Source organism: Danio rerio, chromosome 1 (genome assembly GCF_049306965.1).
Source record: "Danio rerio strain Tuebingen ecotype United States chromosome 1, GRCz12tu, whole genome shotgun sequence".
In the NCBI taxonomy this organism is placed as follows: domain Eukaryota; kingdom Metazoa; phylum Chordata; class Actinopteri; order Cypriniformes; family Danionidae; genus Danio; species Danio rerio.
Window position 1 is genome coordinate 29,686,814 of NC_133176.1, and position 6,001 is coordinate 29,692,814.

A 6,001-nucleotide genomic window follows, 5' to 3' on the forward strand; every position below is an offset into this window, starting at 1 on the left:
TGAAAAAGCACTAGACTGCAAAACGGATTATTATCCATGTGGGGAAGAATGATATTCGGAAGGAACAGAACTGCTCAAGAAAGATTTCTGTGAGCTCTTGGAAACAGTTGAAAGATTGAAGGTTCAGCCATTCATTAGTGGACCACTCCCTGCAAGAGGGACAAATATGTTTTCACGGCTTCTTGGTCTAAATGTATGGCTACAGAAAACATGTAACAAGAAAGGACTGAATTTCATCGACAACTTCAATCTCTTCTGGAACCAAAGACAGCTGTTTACATCAGACGGCCTTCATCCAAACAAACTTGGTGCAAAGGTGCTAAAGGACAATATTTTTTTCACCCTCAATCATCCATCAGCTGTGTATGCCACTGAACTGAATTGCACACACACACCTAGCAAATGTCCAGATGACCACAGGACCTCAAATCAGCTCCTGAGTGGACTTGTGGCTGACGAATCACCCAAGGACAGTGATAATGCCACGCAACCAAAACACCCAATGTTGATAGAGACACTATCAGTTGCCCTCTGCTCAACACAGGCAGACTGTGACGCATCAGAACAGCATCAAGTCTTGTCACTCAAAAATGATCCTCAGGAAAACATATTTCTGCAGACAGAATCTCCAGATGCACAGCCTCTGTCACCGGACACGTTCTCATTGTCACAATGTTCACCACTCTTGGGTTTTTCAAAAAAGATGGAGGAACTGGTGTATGCTGAAACTAAACTTTCACACTCCATTGCCGCAAGCCCCCAGTTACCAACCAAAAAGCGGCCTGTTCCACAACCACCTATGAGCCCACCTGGAAGAGCCCTCCGATTTTTGCCACACCGCCAGGGCCCAAACAACAACGCCCCATCTTCAGCTGGTGAACACAAGAGCTCTCTGCGATGTGTGTCGGGGACCTGCTTAGATAACAGTGTCTTTATCAAATGTTTTCAGAACAAGCAGGAACCCAGTGTGTCTGTAGCTTTCTCTAAGCAGATATGTGTTGTGTTAAGTGACAGAAAACCAAAGACTTCATTAGGCCGTATAGCAAATCATTCAAATCTGGTGTCTATTAAATGTAGATCTGAGATTACTATAGAAAAAACAGCTAAAACTGTTAAGTTAGCGCTTTTAAACATCAGATCACTCAACAATAAGTCTCTTTTAGTCAATGATTTTATCAACACAAATTGCCTTGATTTTATGCTTTTATATGAAACTTGGCTAGATGACAGTTGTAGCGCAGAAGTTCTGAATGAAGCAGCTCCTTTAAACTTTCACTTTTTGAGTGTTTGCAGAGTTAATAGGAGAGGTGGAGGCATCGCTGCCCTGTTTAAAGATGTGTATGAATGTAAGCAAGTGTCATTTGGTGACTATTTGTCTTTTGAATATCTGAGTATAGCACTAAAAGGTGCTCCACGCATCTTACTGATCATTATCTACAGACCTCCAAAATATTCTCCAGCTTTTATTGAGGATTTTACAGAGCTGTTATCAATTGTAACCTCTGAATTTGATTATTTTAGTATTGCTGGGGATTTTAATATTCACATTGATAATCCAGTAATCAATGCTATAAAAGAACTGATGACTGTTTTTAACACTTTTGATCTGACTCAGCATGTTCAAGGACCCACACACAATCGTGGACACACCCTTGATCTACTTATAACTAAGGGTTTACACATTTCATCGACTGTTGTTAAGGATGTGGCACTTTCTGATAATTTCTGTATCTTCTTTGATATATTGATCACTCCAGCTATTAAAGACAGATCTGTCTCTGTCAGAAAGAGATGCATAAATGAGAACACTAGTGAGCAGTTTATGAAGGCCATATCGCTAGCATCAAGTATATCTGCAGATTCTGTTGATTCTCTCCTTGATTTGTTTAATTCTAAAATTGAGAATGTCATAAATGACATCGCTCCTGTTAAAGTCAAGAAGATGACTGGCCGGCAAAAGGGATCTTGGACAAGGTCACCTAGAGTACAAATGATGAGAAGACAGTGCAGAAAAGCTGAGCGTATGTGGAGAAAGACGAAACTAGTAGTCCATTATAATATCTATAAAGACAGTCTTCATGCCTTTAATATGGAACTAAACACTGCTAGACAGACTTTCTTTTCAAGCCTTATAAACAGCAACGTAAATAATGCTCGTACACTCTTTGCAACGATAGAGAGACTCACAAACCCCCCCAGTCGGATTCCCAGTGAACTCCTCTCTGAAAGCAAATGTAACGAGTTTGCTCATTTCTTTACTGATAAGATCAATAATATCAGAAAGGCAATCAGCTCATTCAATCAGTCAAGTTGTGTCAATATCAAACAAACTCAACCACAACTTAAGAAATCAGACATTATGTCTGATTTCATGGCAATTAATGGTAAAATCTTAGAAGAGATTGTGCAAGCTATGAAAACATCAACCTGCAGTCTTGACACGCTCCCCACATCATTCTTCAAAACGGTGTTTACCTGTTTAGAAATGGATCTTCTAAAAGTGGTAAATGCTTCACTTCTATCAGGGATTTTTTCCAACCTCACTTAAAACTGCAGTTGTTAAACCCCTCTTGAAGAAGAGCAACCTGGATAACACCCTATTGAGCTATTACATGCCAATCTCAAATCTCCCTTTCATTGGCAAAATCATTGAAAAAGTTGTTTTTAACCAAGTTAACAAGTTCTTAAACTTCAGGGGGTGTTTAGACAATTTTCAATCTGGTTTCAGAGCACATCACAGTACAGAAAGCGCTCTTATAAAGATTATCATTAATGATATACGCCTGAATACAGATTCAGGTAAAATATCAGTGCTGGTATTGTTGGATCTCAGTGCTGCATTTGACACTGTCGATCACAGCATACTTCTGGATAGGCTGGAAAACTAGGTTGGGCTATCTGGCACAGTCCTCAAATGGTTTAGATCTTACCTTGAAGGGAGAGGTTACTATGTCAGTATAGGTGATCATAGGTCGAGGTGGACACCCATGACATGTGGAGTCCCACAAGGCTCGATTCTGGCACCTCTCCTGTTCAACCTTTACATGCTCCCTCTAAGCCAAATAATGAGAAAGAACCAAATCTCCTACCACAGCTATGTTGATGACACTCAGATCTACCTAGCCTTACTGCCTAATGACTACAGCCCCATTGACACCCTCTGCCAATGCTTTGATGAAATGAGCAATTGGATGTGCCAAAACTTTCTTCAGTTAAACAAAGAGAAAACAGAAATGATTGTGTTTGGGAACAGAGATGAGGTTCTCAAGGTAAATGCGTACCTTGGCACTAAAGGTCAGACGACAAAAAATAAGGTCAAGAATCTTGGTGTGACTCTGGAGTCAGATCTGAGTTTCAATAGTCATGTCAAAGCAGTCAGTAAATCAGCATACTATCATCTCAAAAACATACAAGAATCAGATGCTTTGTTTCTAGTGAAGATTTAGAAAAACTTGTTCATGCTTTTATCAGCAGCAGGGTGGATTACTGTAATGGACTCCTCACTGGTCTTCCTAAAAAGACAGTCAGACAGTTGCAGCTCATCCAGAATGCTGCAGCCAGAATTCTAACCAGAACCAGAAAATCAGAGCACATCACACGTGTCATCGGGTCTTTACACTGGCTGCCAGTTACATTCAGAATAGATTTTAAAGTATTATTACTGGTCTATAAATCACTAAATGGCCTAGGACCTAAATACATCACAGATATGCTCACTCAATACAAACCTAACAGATCACTCAGATCTTTAGGATCATATAAAGTAGAAGTTCCGAGAGCTCAGTCAAAGTAGGGTGAATCAGCTTTCAGCCACTATGCCCCTCGCTGCTGGAATCAGCTTCCAGAAATGATCAGATGTGCTCCAACATTAGGCACATTCAAATCAAGACTGAAAACACATCTGTTTAGCTGTGCCTTTACTGAATGAGCACTGTGCTGCGTCCAACAGATTGCACTATCATGTTTTTCTCTTCTTCATTCTTTTATATCACATTTTACCTGTTTTTGTTTTGTTTTGACGCATTTTTATTATTTGTTTTTATTTTAATTTTACTTGTGTCTTTATTCTTGTTTACGTAAAGCACTTTGAATTGCCACTGTGTATGAAATGTGCTATATAAATAAACTTGCCTTGCCTTGCCTATATATATATATATATTTTTTTTTTGTGTGTGTGTGTGTGTGTGTGTGTGTGTGCTGTCAATAGATTATTAAAGTTAACTAATAAATCACACATTTTAGCGATCAATCATGATTATTTGCAATTAAAAGGCTGAAACTTGTAATTTTGGCTATTCAAATGTAAAATCAATGTAAACTCAAGACAACAAATCTGTTTAATTTCAAAATACGATTTTTTTATCAGAATTTTTGCTTTTTTTTTGTAACACGGATTTCTTCCTGTAAACAACATACCCACAATAAAACATCAAGATAATACAAAAAAAAAAAAAAAAAACACAGTAAGTGCCATTTGAATTTCAAAACAATGCCAATAAAAAACAAAAATGATTTTCATGTAGGATTCTAAGTGGACTGCAAAAAAAAAAAAAAAAAATCTTTTGGACAATCAGTCTTCACATCAGATAAAAAAAAAATGTAACGATCCTAAATAAGTGAGCAACAGTCGGAATAAGTAAGAAAGAACAAGAGACATCAATGTAATTCATTATTTTTTTGTAAAAATTGTTTAACTGCATATAATAAAAATAATAATTTTAAAAATATATATTTTTTTAATTTAATTTGTCAAAAAAAGGTTTGGGGGAGTGACCAAACATTCATTCATTTTCTTTTCGTCTTAGTCCCTTTATAAATCAGGTCGCCACAGAGAAATGAACTGCCAACTTATCTATTATATGTTTTAAGCAGCAGATACCCTTGTAATTTTGGCTATTCAAATGTAAAATTGATGTAAACTCCAGACAAAAAATCTGTTTCATTTCAAAATACTATTTTTTTATCAGAATTTTTGCTTTTTTTTTGTAACACGGATTTCTTCCTGTAAACAACATACCCACAATAAAACATCAAGATAATACAAAAAAAAAAAAAAAAAAAAAACAGTGCCATTTGAATTTCAAAACAATGCCAACAAAAAACAAATATGATTTCCATGTTGGATTCTAAGTGGACTGCAAAAAAATACAGGCGTTGCAAATATGGAAATTGGAAAATTATAATAATAAGGTATTTAATACAAACAATTGTGCTTATTGAAAAGTTGGATTGCATTTGTAAGAGAACATTAATAATAAAATAGAAACAATTTTGCTTAGTACCCCTTTACATCCTGCTAGTTGCTAAGACAGTCCAGTCTGTTGACATTATCGGGGGACATTTATTCATTAATTCATTCATTTTCTTTTTAGCCTAGTCCCTTTATTAATCTGGGGTCGCCACAGTGGAATGAACCGCCAACTTATTCAGCATGTGTTTTATGCAGTGGATGCCCTTCCACCCGCAACCCATCACTGGTAAATATTCATAAACACTCATTCACACACATACTCAACGGGCAATCAGCAGCAGCATGTGTATGAGTAAAAAGTTTAGGGGCTGGCTCCAGAAAGTGCAATATACAGACAGTGCAAAATACAACAACATACTCCCGATAAACAAAACTATATACAAAAAATGGGGGTTCAAGGGTGCTCTCTTGGAAAAACTAAGAAAAACATCAAGAGACATTACACATTTCTTATATTTCCTAAAAGTCTCTGTAGCAAATAGTATATACAGTAGAGTTAAATTGTATAGTTATGGTATGAAAAGTATATGAATGTCTGTAGGCTGTTGTGTGTGTGTGTGTGTGTGTGTGTGTGTGTACCTGTGTGTATGTATATATGTATGCACATAATATTAAATAAGTAAATAAATAAGTAAATAAAATAAATAAAAAAGAGGCAATGGTGGTGATGGGGAGTATGAAGTAATAGGGAACAGTAGTTATCTCTGTGCAAATTCGGTCTGCACTCCAGTACAGAAGGCGGTAATGTAC